Here is a 16,678-nt window from a genome sequence, read left to right on the forward strand (position 1 = left end):
AAAGTGCATAGTACAAGGTTGCATCCCCAACCAATTTATTCTCTCTTTGAGGAAATGAATAATTTCTAACAATCAGATAGAGAATGCCTAATGAGGGCATATCATGAAACTAAATGTTTCCAATGCCTTGTATCTTAAAAAATAATTTTATTTTTATCTTTTAGTTATTATAAAAATCCCTGTTTCCCTCCCTTTAAAAATATTTCCTATTACAAGAGAAAATCTTAGGCTAATACATCATTGCCCCATATTTACATTTCTTAAAAAGTCAGAATATTGAATTTCCTTTTAAAAGATGTGTATAAAAAGGAGAAGTAAAATGTAAACCACTAAATAGAATTTTACGTTAAAACACGTAAATATTGGGAATGGTTTTTCTTTTCAGGTAGATTAAATTCTATCACGGTTGTAGCTAGATTGATCTGTCTTTAAAGGAATTGAAAGTACTCATGGGAAGATGGTGATTAGAGCAGAGACAACCAAAACTTAGCAGGGTCAAGTTGTATTCACTGGGATCTCGATTAGGATCCTTTCTGTTGCCAGTGACCAGAAACCTAACCCAAACTGGTTGAAGCCAGACAGGGAATTTACTGGCTCATATAACCAAATGGTTGAGGATGGAGGATTCTTTACATCTTGCTTGCCTCAGTGACTCTCCCTTGACTCCATTCTCAGGCAGCTCTCCCACTGTGGTCTCAAGGTGATGTCAAAGCACCTCGATCTATATATATCCTGTTCATGAGCAGCAGGAGAAAGTAAATTGTGCTTTTCTGATTGCTCAATCAAAAGTCCTAGAATTTGGCCTCCTTCTGACAAGGAATCACATGTTCATCCTTGAACTGTGGCCAGGGGTATGGGATATATTGATTGGCTCTCCTTGGAGCTGGAGGTGGGCTTCATCTCACCCAAACTGCATACCTGAAAAATTGGGGGTCCTAGGTAGTAGTAAGAAGCACATGGATGCTGCGAAGGCAACCCATAAATATCCTTCGCAGCCACATAACATATGGGCATGGCCCCTCCTTCACATCCCACAAAGGTGGAGGCGTCCTTTTGCACCCTGGGTGGGCCATGTATGAATATGTGTAATCAGAGGAATCAGCCCTGTGTTCCTTAGGCTCAGACCTGTAATCCCAGAAGGGAGCAAATGAGACACTCTTCTAGACCATACACTTCCTTCTTCCCTGGCCTGAGCACACATAATGGAGGTGTAAGCCATTGTTTTTGATGGAGGGTTTCAGTGAGCGTCCCAAAGTGGTTCTGTGTTGGTGACCTGGAAGCCCAACTTTAGGATTATCTTGAGCATCTAGGACACATAGTACCAAACACAAATTACTATCTAAGACCCCTTTCCAAAGCTAGATAGAGTTCCATATGAGAAGCAGAGGCAGCTGGGAAGTAGACATGCCTTTTACATGCATGTAATCACAGCTCTGCATGAGTAGGATAAAAATAATGTAGGACTTTAGCAGCAGCCTTCCTGTACTATGTCTAGTTTTGTTTGTGCTAAAGTTTTAGATTCCTGGTTAGACATGTCTGATTTGAACACTTGAAAGACCTTTTCCTTGAGACTGCAGGAGAGATACTGGCTCACTTCAGGAGTGAGGTAGGAAACACAATCGACTCGGATCAAGGTGCTTTTAAAATGGTGCTCTCAAAACTAAAGCTGAGTTCCAGCAGGAGCCTTCTCTCCCCAGAGGATTTCACATGAGAGAGTTTGCTGTGGTTCCCCTTGGACTCCTTTGGGCTACACTGAGAACGTGGGGGCTTAGATGAAAGTTTTAGAGGAATTTCCAAGTACTTATTATTTTAGTACCTTAAATGCATGACGTTCTGAGTTTTTAACTTCTGTTATAGGGCTGCACGGGCAATCTAGGTAGTGGAGGATTGAGATACCACTGTCCTAGCCTTCACTAAGCAGGAGAAAACTCACCAACCACTCACTGGTTTTAGGGGAGTCATATTGCCTGGCTATGAAATGGGCAAGGTGTAATACAATAAAAATGGTGGGGCTACTGTAAACTGCAGCATGCACGATCTGTCTAAAGGTGGCAGGTGCTACTCAGCTCCAGCTGATTGTTGCCGTGTGACACCCTAGGGCTTATGTTGCCAGATCATCCAATTTTTCAAAGAAGCCAGGAATCCTGATTATTATGTACAATCTCTTGATTTTTAAATGTTGGCAGTTCATATTTTTAAAAACTGCATAGGGTACCATTTTGCAGCCTCCAATTTACAGTATAACTATGGGGCCCTTTTAGAGGGCTAGTTATTAAAAAAAACCTTCCTATTCAAAGTTACATTTCTTTTTAAAATTTTTAATGTGGTAAAATACACATAACAAAATTTAACGTCTTAACCATTTTTAAGTTTACAGTTCAGTAGTTTTAAGTACGTACACAATGTTGTGCAATCCATCTCCAGAATTCTTTTCATCTTGTAAAACTGAAACTCTATACCCATTAAACAACAACTCCCCATTGCCCCCTTTCCCCACCTCCTGGCAAACACACTGCTACTTTGTGTCTCTACAAATTTGACTATTCTAGGTAACTCATATAAGTGGAATCATACAGTATTTGTCTTTTTGTGACTAGTCTATTTCAATTAGCATAATGTCTTCAAGTTTATTCCATGCTGTAGCATGTGACAGAATTTCCTGTAATGTTCCATTGTATGAATATACCACATTTTGTTTATCCATTCATCCATCAATAGACATTTGGGTTGCTTCCATTTTTTGGCTATTGTGAATAATGCTGCTATGAACATGAGTGTACAAAATTATATTTCTTATAAGATTGTCATAAGTCATTAACTTTTCTTCTACGAGTCTGATCTCCCCGACCTGACTGCAAACTATCTCAGAGCAAGGGCCATACAATAATGTATTTGAAAAAACTTTATCAATGTTAAACTCCAAACAAAAGTTAACAATTTTAATCTCCTGGGCAGAGGAATTCCAAGTAATTTTGTAGATATTCCACCCTCAAGGAAGTGGAGCACAACCCCATGTATCTGTGGGATACACAGTGACTTCATAGCAAAGTACAGTATAGAAAGGAGATTATAGGGGCCAGCCCCATGGCTTAGCAGTTAAGTGCGTGCACTCCACTGCTGGTGGCCCGGGTTCGGATCCCGGGTGTGCACCCACGCACCGCTTGTGGGGCCATGCTGAGGCCGCGTCCCACATACAGCAACTAGCAGGATGTGCAACTATGACATACAACTATCTACTGGGGCTTTGGGGAGAAAAATGGGGAAAAAAAAAAGAAGGAGGATTAGCAACAGATGTTAGCTCAGAGCCGGTCTTCCTCAGCAAAAAGAAGAGGATTGGCATGGATGTTAGCTCAGGGCTGATCTTCCTCACAAAAACAAAAAAAAAAGAAAGGAGATTATAAGAGGAGTAACTTTGCAATGGAGAAACCTGGTAAACCTCAGCCAGGTGATCAAGGTCAACATCAACAGGGATAAGTCATGTTAATAGCATGTACCCTTAATATGATGTGATGAAAACAGCATTTTATCTCTGTGATCTTACTCCTCAAAACCCATAACCTCTGTCTAACCATGAGAGAAACATCACATACCCAAACTGAGGACAAAATACCTGACCAGTACTCCTTAAAACTGTTAAGGTCATCAAAAGCAGGCAAAGTCTGAGAAACTGTCACAGCCCAGAGGAGTCTAAGGAGACATGATGACCAAATGTAATGTGGTGTCCTGGATAAAATCCAGGAACAGAAGAAAGACAGTAGGTAAACCTAAGGAACTCCCCCCTCCCCCCAACAAAACGTGGAGTCTAGTAATACGCCAATGTTGGTTCCTCAGCTGTGACAAATGTAACACAGTAGCGTGAACAATAGAGGAAACTGAGTGCAGGGTACACAGGAACTCTCTATAATATTCTTGTAACTTTTCTGCAAATCTAAACTTATTTAAAATAAAAAGTTTACTAAAAATAACGTTGCAAGTTGAAAAGTTTTCATAAAGTTTCAACAAAAAGTGTTGCAATAAAAAAACAAGTTTTATTGTTTTTACTATTATTATTAAAAAGACTGTGTATTCCATAAATATCATGCACTGGAGACCTTTTTTACTTCACACTAGACTGTGAGCTCCTTGAGAATAAGGATTTTATTTAATTGAACTCTTTATCCTTGAGGACTAGACTATTGTAGGCACTCAATTAATGTTTGTTGAATAAATAACTGAGTGAATAAGCAGGCACTTGGCTGTATTAGTTGAACAAATTAATGTTTATACTGTGGAAACTCGGGAAGTCTCTTCCTTGGGGCTGGGAGCCTGAAGTACATAATAGGCACAACTTTGGCAGGACTCGTGGAAAAAAAGATAGAGAAAAGCTTTAAGGCTCAGCTATGGATACCAAGCCAATATGAACTACTATGGCATTTTTTTTGTTTTTTGTTGAGGATGATCAGCCCTGAGCTAACATCCATGCCAATCCTCCTCTTTTTCCCCCCCCGTTTTCTCCCCAAAGCCCCAGTAGATTGTTGTATGTCACAGTTGCACATCCCTCTAGTTGCTGTATGTGGGACGCGGCCTCAGCATGGCCGACAAGTGGTGGGTCAGTGTGTGCCCAGATCCGAACCTGGGCCGCCGGTAGCTGAGCGTGTGCACCCAACCTCTAAGCCACGGGGCCGGCCCCCCAACTATGGCATATTTAAAAACCCACATTATTTTAGGAGAATAGAACAAAATTAGCAATCAGTATTCAGAATATTTAAGAATTATTAGTAATTATATAATTTAGAAAAAGGACTTTGAATAGTGTTGAAAAGTTATACTAGTGGGTAACATCCATCTTTTTGCCCTAAAACCTTTATCTCTATAGTGGCTTACAAACTGGCAACAAGTTTTTAAAAACTGATAACTGTGGTTTTTACTAACTGTGTAGTCATTCAAGGTCAAATGACTTTTCTATGAACTGATTCTAATCAATCAACTGGGCATTACGCCACAAATTTGTCACAATGACTAAATGTAAAATGATAGCATCTCTCTCTTCTTGATCCTATTTTAACTTTCATCCTTTCAATCCCCAAGCACATCTTTAAAATATTGGTTTTTATTGAATAAATAACATTATAGGAAAATAAACACAGAACTTCCCCTTGGCATAGCACCCTATCAGTTTTCTGATGACCTCTTCCAATCTTTACTAACACAGAGACAGAGTTGTGATCAATGAATATTTACCATTTGTGTTTATCTTTTTGCTTATTAATACTTCTCTTTTATATATCTACTTATTATGTTAAAGGGGTTACCTGCTACTAGATGAAATTGATGTGCCACCATTTACTTTCCCATTTGGGTTGTTTCCAGTATTCCACAATTATAAACAATGCTACTAGAAAGCTCTTTGTACAATTTAAAAAAATATTTCCTTATGCTAAGGAACTTGTGTGATCATTTTTATAGCCTTTGTTACATTTTACCAGATCACTCCTCTGAAAATATTCAACGCACAAAAAATAAATCATATTTTTACAGTGTTTTATAACTTATAAAGCACTTTCACAAAAACAACTTTGTTTAATCCTGACATGTGGGATAGATTTCTTTCCCTGAAGCTTCTTTAGCACTCGGGTTTAATAGTTTTGCTAATGTAATGAGTGAAATCAATCCCAAAGCAAGGTGTGATGCAAGAAGCAGTGGTAATCAAAGGGATTGATAAATAGGATAGTAAACCTAAATAAATATTGCTGGCTAAAAAAATACTTATTTAGGGGATTTCAAAACAATGAGGAAGAAAAATACTAAACAGTAATGTGGAAGATGGAAGGAGGGATCAGAGTTGGTTGGTGATTTTACGGTTCTTGTACTGTTTGGAAGGATGCTAAAGATAACTTTAGACTTCAAAATAGGCATGTGAAAAAACTAAGAGTAACCACTAAAAACAGAAATAGAATGTATAACTTCCAAACCAGTAGAATAAAACAAGGAAATAAAGGAAGCTCAATCAATCCAGAGCCCAGGAAAGGAGAAAAAGAAGCAAAGAAAAAGCACAGAAAAAGACATGAGAAATATGTCCAAGTTTATCAGGAATCACAGTATAATCAAAAACAGATTAAACTCATCTATCAAAAGGAAGAAACTATAAAATTGTATCAAAAATCATCAATCAGCTATTTTCAAGAAATACATTTCATGCAAAATGACACAAAAAGGTTGAAAATCAAAGGGTAGAAAGATATATTGGACAAATACTATCAAAAGAAAGCTGATATACCAACATCAGTATCAGAAAAAGATAGAATGTATGTCAGAAAGTACTATAAGAATAAAGAGATTCACTAATAGGTATAAGATAGTATCTCATAGTAGTTTTATTTTCCATTTCATTAATTATGATATAAGCAAAAGCAAACATTTTTCAGCAGTAGTTTACCGAAAACTGAGAACTGGACTGATTTGCCTTTTTTGTTCTTTCTATTTTAGGAATTAATCATTTTTATTGCATATCTTTTCCACCCCCTCCTAGAGTTGTTATCTTAGTTTTATACTTTCCTCTTGTTACAAAGTTGAAAATTTCTGCAATGGAATCTGGTTACCTTGTCACGTCCATTTTTTCCCTTCCACTTGTTATTTTTTTCTGAAGTATTTTAAATTACAGAAAACATGACGTTCTATCATTAACACTCTCATATGTACCTCAAAAAAGGGATCATTTTCTTAGACAGCAAAATATTATCACACCTAATATACTGAAATTAACAAGAATTATTTTTTTAGCATTTAATTTCCAGTCTACATTCCAATTTCCCCATGCATGCCCAAAATTCCCTTCACATCTCTATGTCCAAACCAGGATCCAATCCAGGACTATGTGTTGCATCTGGATGACGTGACTCAAATCTCTTAATTTGCAGCAGTCCTTTTCTTAAAAAAAGTCTTTTAGAATCTACAACGGTCCTTGTTGTTTTATATACCTTTTTTTTTTTTTTTGAGGAAGATTGGCCTTGAGCTAACATCTGTTGCCAATCTGCCTCTTTTTTTTTTCTTTTTTCTCCCTAAAGCCCCAGTACATAGTTGTATATCCTAGTTGTAGATCCTTCCAGTTCTTCTATGCAGGATACCATCTTAGCATGGCTTGATGAGCGGTGAGTAGGTCCGCACCCGGGATGCAGAACAGCGATCCCCAGGCCACCAAAGCGGAGCACAAACTTAAAACACTATGCCACCAGGCCAGCCTGACATCAGTCCTTGTTTTAATGACACTGATCTGAGATCTTGGGCCAGTGTCTTGTAACACATCCCACCTTCCAGATTTGCCTTTTCCATCCTTGTGGTATTATTAGCTTAATTCTTAATTCCTGTGAACTGAAAGTTAAATGTAAAGGCATGATTAGATTCAAGTTAAACATTTTCTTTTAAACCAAACTGCGTAACAGATAACCTTCGGTACTTCATATTAAGATCACCGCAGGAGATATATAACATCTGGTTGTATTAGTCATTGCTAATTTCTTGTGTTAACTTGAGTCATAAAATTCTCTGTTAGAAGTGGGAGTAATTACATTTCTGGGCTGCTCTTTTACTGCTTTCAGAAATACCTAGATCTTCCTCTACCCAGAATTTAGAATGGTAAGTAAAATAATGTATAGATTTGCATTTTTTTCTCTACTGATAATCCAAGGATCAAAGCATTTATTTAAATAGTGGTGGTGGGAAAAAAAATGGTCTTGGTGGTTACACAACTGTTTACATTTGTCAAAACTCATGGAACTGTACTCCGGAAAAGGGTGAATTTTATAGTATGTAAATTATGTTTCAATAAACCTGACTTTACAAAATGGGCTTTAATCTTTCCCCATTGTTTTATTACATTTCATTTGTCAGATAAAGCATTACCGTATAAATCCAATATGTTTTGTTCCATTGGATTTAAAATATGTATTGTAATAACTGACTCACGTTTTCAAACAGTAAGAGACTACTCACTGGCCTTCCCCACTTGCATCCTTTGACATATAAAATTTTTTAGGTTATATATTAAGTTCTGTAAATGATTGTCTTAGGATTGTGTGATTGGAGAGCATTTCCTACATTTTTCTATCTCAGTAATCCAAAATTTTTGTTTGTTTTTATTTTAATTTCTTCCACTACTGTTCTGTAATTTTTCCTATAGGTCCTTGTATGTGCTATCCCTCCACTAAGTTGGTTTCCAAAAAGCAATATTCTCAGTCATTTTTGAGAAACGTAATTTCTCTGTCATTTTACTTTTTTTTTTTGATATACAAAAAGATGTACAGACTTAATGTACACAACCTGATGACTTTGGAGATGAGTATACACCAGTGAAACCATCACCATAATCAGTGCCATTGGCATATCCATCACCTCCAAAATTTTCCTCTCATCCTTTTTATTTTTTTGTGATAAGAATAGTTAACACAAGATCTACCCTCTTAGCAAATTTTTAAGTACCAGATACAATACAGTACTGTTAACTATAGGCACTATGGTACACAGTGGATCTCTTATTACTCATCTTGCATAATTGAATCTTTCTCTTATTTTAAAGGTGTCTATTCCTATCTCGTGGCGATACTTAAAGGAGTGGATTTTCTTCACATCATATTTTCATAACATTTTATAGTTTTATAACAGTATCTGGCTTTTGGTCTACAACAGCAGTTCCCCAACTTTTGGTCTTGACCATCTCTCTACTCTTAAAAATTACTGAGGACTCCAAAGGGCTTTTATGCAAGTTATAACTATCAATACTTACTCAATTAGAAATTAAAATTGAGCTTTTTTTAGACCACTGGAATGTACAAGCACAAATTCCATTAACCATCATTGCAATGGCGTCAACGCACGTCATGCGATCACCGGAAAACACTGGACATTAGGGAGCGAGGGAGTGAAAAGGGCACATAATTTCGTAGTGTGGTTAGAAAAATAGTTTTGATATTAGCTGACACTGCTCTCCCTTTCCATTCCAGGAGTCCCGGGATCACACTTCGAGACCCGCTGTCCGTCACAAGCCTTCGCCGACCCTTCCAGTCAGTGCCTCCCGGCGCTGCCCGGCCCCGCAGCGAGGAGCCGGAAGTCAGCGCTCAACCTCAAGCGGCCCCGCAGCCAACGCTGAGCGGCACTGCTCCCGGCAGCGAGAGCTGCGCGCGCACCGCGGGCCTCTCCCTTCCCGGCGTGCCCCGCGCTTGCGGTGTAAATGCGCGCAGGCCGTAACGACCCGCGTGACCCTCGGGGCAGCCGAGGCGGGACTTCGTGGTGCGCACGGTCGGGGGTCTCTGGGCCTGTCTTCGTGTCTTCCCGGGGGCAGCCCCGGGCCGCCCCCACCCCCGTTCTCGCCCGCCCGCCGGGAAGGAAGCTGGTCGGTGTGGAAGGAAGGGTTCCCCCAGAGCCCTCGCTCCCGCCTGGAGCCTCCCGAGCCCGACACTCGCGGGTCCTCGGCGCCCGCGCTCGCCCTGCTCCGGCCTCCCTGCGACCCTTGGTGGGCCGCGGGCTCCGGGCCCCTGATGCTGAGGAAAGAAGCATTTGCAAACATGTCCGGGGTCGAAAAGATGAGCGTTCTGGGCGTGCGGAGTTCCGGAATAGAGGACAAAGATAAGCAAATTATCACTTTCCTCCGCCCCCTCACAATTTTGGTTTCCCCCATAGGGCAGGGAAGATGGTAAGTCTTCTGAGTAGCCGCCTTCAGTGTACGGGTCGCCACATCTTACGAATCTGGAAAATAAAATATCCGGAGAGTTCAGAACTCCGATTAGGACGAGAGGCGTGCCTGTGGTTCCGCTCCTGGGGCCCCGGGAGACTCCCGGCCCCGGGGTCCAGGCCACAGCGACTGGAGGGGTCGCCTGAACCCGGCCTCGTGAGGGTGTCCAGGCCTGTCCAGTGGACAAGGTTCACTTGAGAGCGGGAGCTAGGCCGCGCCCGCTCAGCGAGCTCACAGTCCTCCCGGAAACCTTTGTGTCGGCGCTGATGTGTTTTAACACTCCTTGCTCCCAAAGCATAGCGCCTCCTGGTAGTTGTCCCATACAGGACTTTCTTAAGTAGTTATAAAATATGATAAACATGTGACTGTCTAAGAAGAGTTTCTAAGTATGCCGACTGTCTAAGCAGAATAGATGGGAAATAAATGACTTGATTTTAGAATGAAACTAAATGATGCAGTGGGGCGTAGTTAAATGGGAAAGCTATTTTGTTCTTAGGATGCTCTTACTTAGTCAAAATAGAAGATTGGAGCACAACTTAGAACTGTGACTTTTTAAAGCCCTGGGAAGACTTAGAAATTTGAGTTGGGCCCTGGAATGGCATGCAGTTACGGGAAAAGTATAGCCAAGAGGATGTGTGGTCTGAAAGGGTGGCTTGAGAAAAAGCAAGGCACTGTCTGGGTAACAGGGAGAAGAGTAAATGAGGCATGGAGAAAGAGATTAGGTTTAGTGTTGGCAGTTGAATGCCAGACTCTTGTCTGCTTTTGTTTATGTAAAAGTGTTATTTATTGAGTGCCTGTCATGTACCTACCATTGTATGAAGTGCTCTACTGGAAGGGAGATTGGTGTTTATGAGTACGAGCTGCCAGAATACAAATTTTTTGCTTCACCCCTTATTAGCTGTGTGACTGGGCAAGAGCGACCTAAATGCGCTGTGCCTTAGTTTTCTCATTTATAAAATGGAGATGAAAAGAGTTTCTACCGCCTAGGATTAATTGAGAATTAAGTGGATAATGTATGTAAAAGTGATTAGTGCAATACCTGGCGTATAGTAAAGTCGGTGTAACTATTAGCCGTTGGGGGTTTTTTTTTTTTTTATAATTTTATTTATTTATTTATTTATTCCCCCCAAAGCCCCAGTAGATAGTGTATGTCATAGCTGCACATCCTTCTAGTTGCTGTATGTGGGACGCGGCCTCAGCATGGCCGGAGAAGCGGTGCATTGGTGCGCACCCGGATCCGAACCCCGGGCCCCCAAGCAGCAGAGCGTGTGCACTTAACCGCTAAACCATGGGGCCGGTCCAAGCCGTTGAGTTTTGGTTTGTTTTTTTCCTTTACTTTTTCAAAAATTTCAGCTTTGTTGAGGTATAATTGACATATAAAATTGTAAGATATTTAAAGTATACGTCGTGGTGATTAGATATATGTATACATTGTAAAAGGATTCCTCCATCTAGTTAATTAACACATCCATCACCTCACATTTATCTTTTTTTTTTTTTTTGCTGAGAACATTTAAGTTCTACTCTCCGCAAGTTTCACTTATACAGTACAGTGTTATCAACTATGGTTGCCATGTTTTACATTAGCCATTGTTATTAAGTTAGTTTAAAGGGTTTTAATTGGAAGTGGAGAATTTTTTTAATACTTAATCATATCTACATTACAGGTTTTGTAATGTGAAATTTTATCTGATCATATCTTTTATAGTCTCTATGGTAGATAATATTTTTATAATGAATTAACTTTTTATAATAAACTTCTGGTTCTCTCATACCTAAATAATATAACTTTCTATTTTTTTAGACCGTTATTGAATGTCTAAAATATATTTGTACTGGAGATTTCCCTCCTGGAACCAAAGGAAATACTTTTGTTCATGATCCCAAGGTAATGCTGCTAGTAAAATTTGGTATTTTTAAGGTAAAATTTTTATAATTATAAAGTGCTAATAGCTTATTGTAGAAAACCTGGCAGGGGAAAAATATAAAGAAATATGAAAGTCTTAGCAGCCAGTGACAACCATTGTAGACTTTTTCATGTATTTTCTTCTTTACATACTGTCTTACATAGCTGAAGTCATACTCTTAATTTTGTATTCTGAGGGTTTTTTCCGCTTAACATTATCATAAGTCCCATGTCATTAAAAAACTATATTACTTAATCTAGGTGATTGGTACATGGGTGCTTCTTTTAATCTTTTTTTTTTGTATGTCTGAAATATTTCGCACTTAAAATATATGACCTTTTATGAACATTTTTAATAATTGCACAGTTTTCTTAACATTTGTATTGCTTTTAGTTTTTCATTAGAATGACCATGTTTTTCATCATTATGTACCATGGCACATTAAAGTGTACTGTGATGAAAGTCTTTGTGTATGAGTCTTTGCTTGAATTATGGTGTTTATACTGTTAATGTGTGTGAAGTAGATAGAATGTTCTATACATATTTTGGCCTATAGGTTTTTCTTGTTTCATATATCTATAATGAGGTCATATGCCTTTCATAATTCAGTACCCTCCCACCCTCCACTTAAGAGTTCATTGTATATTTCTTTCAGTTTTTTTTCTGTTTATAAAAAACATATCTGTGTGGATATAAATACTCTCACATAAATATTTTAACACATCAATAGAATTTTATACCCTTGTACAATCAAATATTTATTTAGTAACATACTGCAGTATGTTAATATATATATATTTACACTTTTATTTAATTATTTTTAATTGCTATATAGTATTCCTTTGAGTTTATATTCTATAGTTTATTTAATTAATTCCCTGTTGATGGTCATTTAAGTTGTTTCTGCTTTTATATAACTGAATATAACTGTGATTATGAAAGTGTTTATTAATTTTCCACTTAGAAAGAGTAAAATCATTTAGTACATTTACTGAGCTCTGTCTACAATGACTATTTCACACCTTCTCTCTCCTTAAACCTACAATCTGCTCTCCTCAATTGATGATCTTGCCTTGTACTTCATTGAGAACATAGGAGGAATCAGATGAAAAGTCCCTTATTTTCTGATCATGACATCTACCAAACTACCCTGCATATGTACCCATACTATCTGTTTTCCCTCCTGTATTAAGGGTACATTGTTTATTGTTTCATCTAAAGATCAACCAACTCCTCTTGGAGGCTGGATCCGGTCAGTCCCTTTTGTTAGCTCAAGCATTTTGCTTTTCCATTGTTTCCTCTTGCTCCTGCATTAGCAGTTTCTCCCTCTTTATAGAATCATTCACATAAGCATATAAACATGCTCTGGTAGCTCCAGTCTACAGACAAAACAAACAAAAAAACTCTCCTTTTACTCCATATCACCCTCTGGCTACTATCTCTTTGTGCTAGTTGATAGCAAAATTCACAGGAGTTGTATGTACTCCTTGTCTTCACTCTGCTTCCCATTTTTTTCCTTAGCCTACTCTGTTCAGAGTTTCTTTTTTTTCCCTCAAAAAACTGCCCTTGCAAGGTCACCAGTAATCTCCGTGTTGCCAGATAAAGTGGTCATTTTCTAATTCTGTTACTTCTCAGCAGATTTGATATAGTTGGTTATTCCCTTTTTAAATAACATTGCTCTCTTGGCTTCCATGACACTGTAATCTCATACCTCATTTTTCACTGGCAGCACCTTAGTCTCCTTTGCTGAGTCTACTTTTGTCCAACTTTTCTTGGGTAATCTCATTGAATCTTATGGGGGAAGAGGGAGAATCTCCCTCTGCCCTTTCCCTTAAGGTTCTTATGGCTGGCCAAATAATTAACAAGACGGGTTAGCAGGAGAAAATAATACCAAGTTTAATAACATGTATACATGGGAGAAACCAGGGACACTGCGTTTCTCAACACAATAGCAGAAATTCTCGTCTTAAAAACCATGTTCAGCCAATGACAAAGGAGGATGTTGGTGGGGGGGGGAGTGAGTTACAGGAGATTACCACTAAAGCACAGTAAACAAGAGTAAAGTTATTATGTAGATTTAAGGCCTCACCTTCCACATTGATAAGTTTCTAGAAATAAGGTCATCCCCCCTCTTCCCAATACAGAGAGGGAGATACCTTTACAAATGGAGATTTCCCTTATAAATGTAAATGTTTTTCTGGCAACTCCTTGCAGGGCCATCCAGAGAATGTGGCCAGAGAGACAGAACTTCAGATAAGATAGGCTTGTTGGTGCCTTTTCTATTGTAACATCTATTTTACGTTATATTACAGCCATCAGATAGAAGATCTGTTCCAGGAAGGAGTTACTATGTCAAATTCTTTAGGCAGTTAGTGGGGGAGGTCAAATGTCCTCAGAGACAACAATCAAGGTAAAGAGAGATATTTAAGAGTGGCCAAATCTTGATCTCCCACAGTCTCATGGCTTTAATTACTGGTTATATGTTGATGACTTCCAAATTTATATATTTAACTCTAACTTCTTTCCTAAACTTTAGACGTGTATGTCCAGCTGTTTGAATATTTACTGGCATCTCAAATTTAACATGTTCAAAACAGAACTCTTGGTTCCCTGTACCCCGCATCCCTCTCACATTCTCAAGCCTGTTGACTACTTCAGTACTTTCCAGTTTAATAAATGATGTCATCATCCAAACATTTGCTCGTGCTAGAACATCCTTTGATTGACTCCTTCATCTCACCCTCTCTCCAATTCATGAGCACTTCTTAGCTACTCTTCTAAAATATGTCCAGAATTTGTCCTTCATTCTATTTTCACTGCTCCTTTCCTGGTCCAAGCCACCATCTTCTTCCTTTTGAACTGTTCTAGTAGTCATGAAAAGTTCTCTCTTTTTCACACAGCAGCCAGAGTTATCTTTTAAATATTCATTCATTCAAGAAGGAGTGAGTCATTCAAGATCTGGGGAAAGAACGTTGCAGGCAGTGTTAATACTAAATGCAAAATTCCTGAGGTAAGATAATGCTGGGTGTGTTCAAGGAACCACAAGGAGGAGCAAAATGGCGGGGGGGGGGGGGGGGGGGGGGAAGACTGGTAGAAAATTGTCAGAGAGAGAGAATGGACTAGATCCTGTAGGACCTTGGATGGTATTCTTATTTAAATAAGAATCTATTGGAGGATTTTAAGCAGGAAAAGGGCGTGATCTATATTTTAAAGTGATCAGTCTGGCTGCTGAGAGAAGACTGTCTGTTGATCGCAAAGGTAGAAGGGCAGAGACTAATAAAGGGGATTTTGTGATAATCCAGGTGAGAAATATTGGTGGTTTGTTTAAGGTGGTAGTGATAGAAATGGTGAGAAATGCTTAGATTTGGGATATATTTTAAAAGTAGGACCAACAGGTTAGCTAACAGTTTGGATAATGGCGTACGAGAGAAGTAGAAGCATCAAGCATAACTCCAAGATTTTTGACTTGACCAAGTAGATAAAATAGTGTTGTCATTTATTGTAATGGAGAAACTCTGGAAAAGGTTTGAGTGGCTCTCATTTAAACACGTAAATTTGGGATATCTGTTAGATACGCAAAGGAGATATCCAGTAGGCAAAGAGAAGTATGTCCAGGGGAGAGGTTTGAGCTAGAGAAAGAAAATTAAAAATCATTGATGTTAGTTGTATATAGTTAGTTTTAAAGCCTGATGGGATTACATAGGGAGTGAATATAGAGAAGAGATCCAACATCTAAACCTAGATCGCATTAGCACTTAGAAATAGGAACGTAGAGGAGGAGCCAGCAAAAGATGCTAAAAGGACAACTAATAAAATAAGGAAAACTGGGAAAGACAAGAGAGTAAGGTGTTACGAGAAGAAAGGAGTCATCAACTGTGTCAAATATATTGATAGCTCAAGTAGGAGGAGGGCTTGGCTATGTGGAAGCCATTGGTGATCTTGACAAAACCAGTGTTAGTAATCTGAGAAAACAGTAGCTAAGTGAAGTGAAACACTGAATTGTTTTATGAGTTTTGCTATAAAAGAGAGAGTGTAGTAGCTGAAAATGTTTGCAGGATCAAAGAGAGTTTTGTTGGATATTGTTTTTGTTTTGTTATTTTTTTATTTTTTGGATGTTTCCATGTTACTGTAAATTACCTGGATGCTTATTTCCTCGGCTGTTTCTTTATCCCATATTGCTCCCATATGTTGTGTTTTTAAAAGTGAGAGATACTAGGACATTTATAGACTGGTAGGAATGACCCTGAATAGAAGGAAAAATTGATACAGAAGAGGGGATAATTGCAGAGTAAAATCCCTGAGTGGGCAAGAAGAGATAGGCTCTATCTGGAGGAATTAACAGGAGCACACACTGTTTATCCATTTTAAGAGGATGCAGGCAGAGTATCTAATTGGTAAATGTAGTGGTGAGAGAATGACTAAGTTCTCTTTCGATTGTTCCTATATTCTCAGTGGAAAAAAGAAGTGAAATCATTGGTTGAGGGTGGGAGAAGGGATTGATCGAGGCTAGGAAAGTAGTTTTTATCTCAGAGAGTAAGTTGATTAGGGAAGTGTTATAGGGTTACAAAACAGTGTCAGGGGGGTCACTTGAGGTTTTGGGTGAAAATTTATAGGGAAACCAGTCATGGTTATGTTTCTTCAGTCTTGTTCAACTGTTCAATGGCAAGCACCGAGTAAGTTGGAAAGTTGGATTTAATCAAGGTTAGGAGTTTGGCTGGTAAATAAAGTGAAAAGACTGGGAAGCAAGGAATTGATTATGTTCTTAATATATTTACCTATTTGATCAATCTCTCTCACTGCACTAGGGCTCCAGCACCCTATGCTGGACTGGCTCCACCCTCATGTGCAAGCCCTCCTCACCCTGCTTGGCTCTAATTCCTCGTACTGGCACCCTCACATGGATGTTTTCCCATTCTGTCTGGGCTCTGAATTCCCATTCTAGATCACTTCCCCATTCCCCACCCATGTACAACTTACCCTTCTCTGCCTCTGATACTATTTTTTTGGGGGTAGGTGGGTGAGGAAGATTGGCCCTGAGCTAACATCTGTTGCCAGTCTTCCTCTTTTT

The 16,678-nt window shown here is 38.9% G+C and overlaps 1 pseudogene; it reads right to left on the reverse strand.

The window, feature by feature from the left end:
• Positions 1–9,687: 9,687 nt before the first annotated feature.
• LOC131420322 (protein LEG1 homolog) overlaps positions 9,688–16,678 on the reverse strand; it is a 41,428-nt pseudogene continuing 34,437 nt past the window's right edge.

This window comes from Diceros bicornis, chromosome 23 (genome assembly GCF_020826845.1).
Source record: "Diceros bicornis minor isolate mBicDic1 chromosome 23, mDicBic1.mat.cur, whole genome shotgun sequence".
Classification (NCBI taxonomy): domain Eukaryota; kingdom Metazoa; phylum Chordata; class Mammalia; order Perissodactyla; family Rhinocerotidae; genus Diceros; species Diceros bicornis.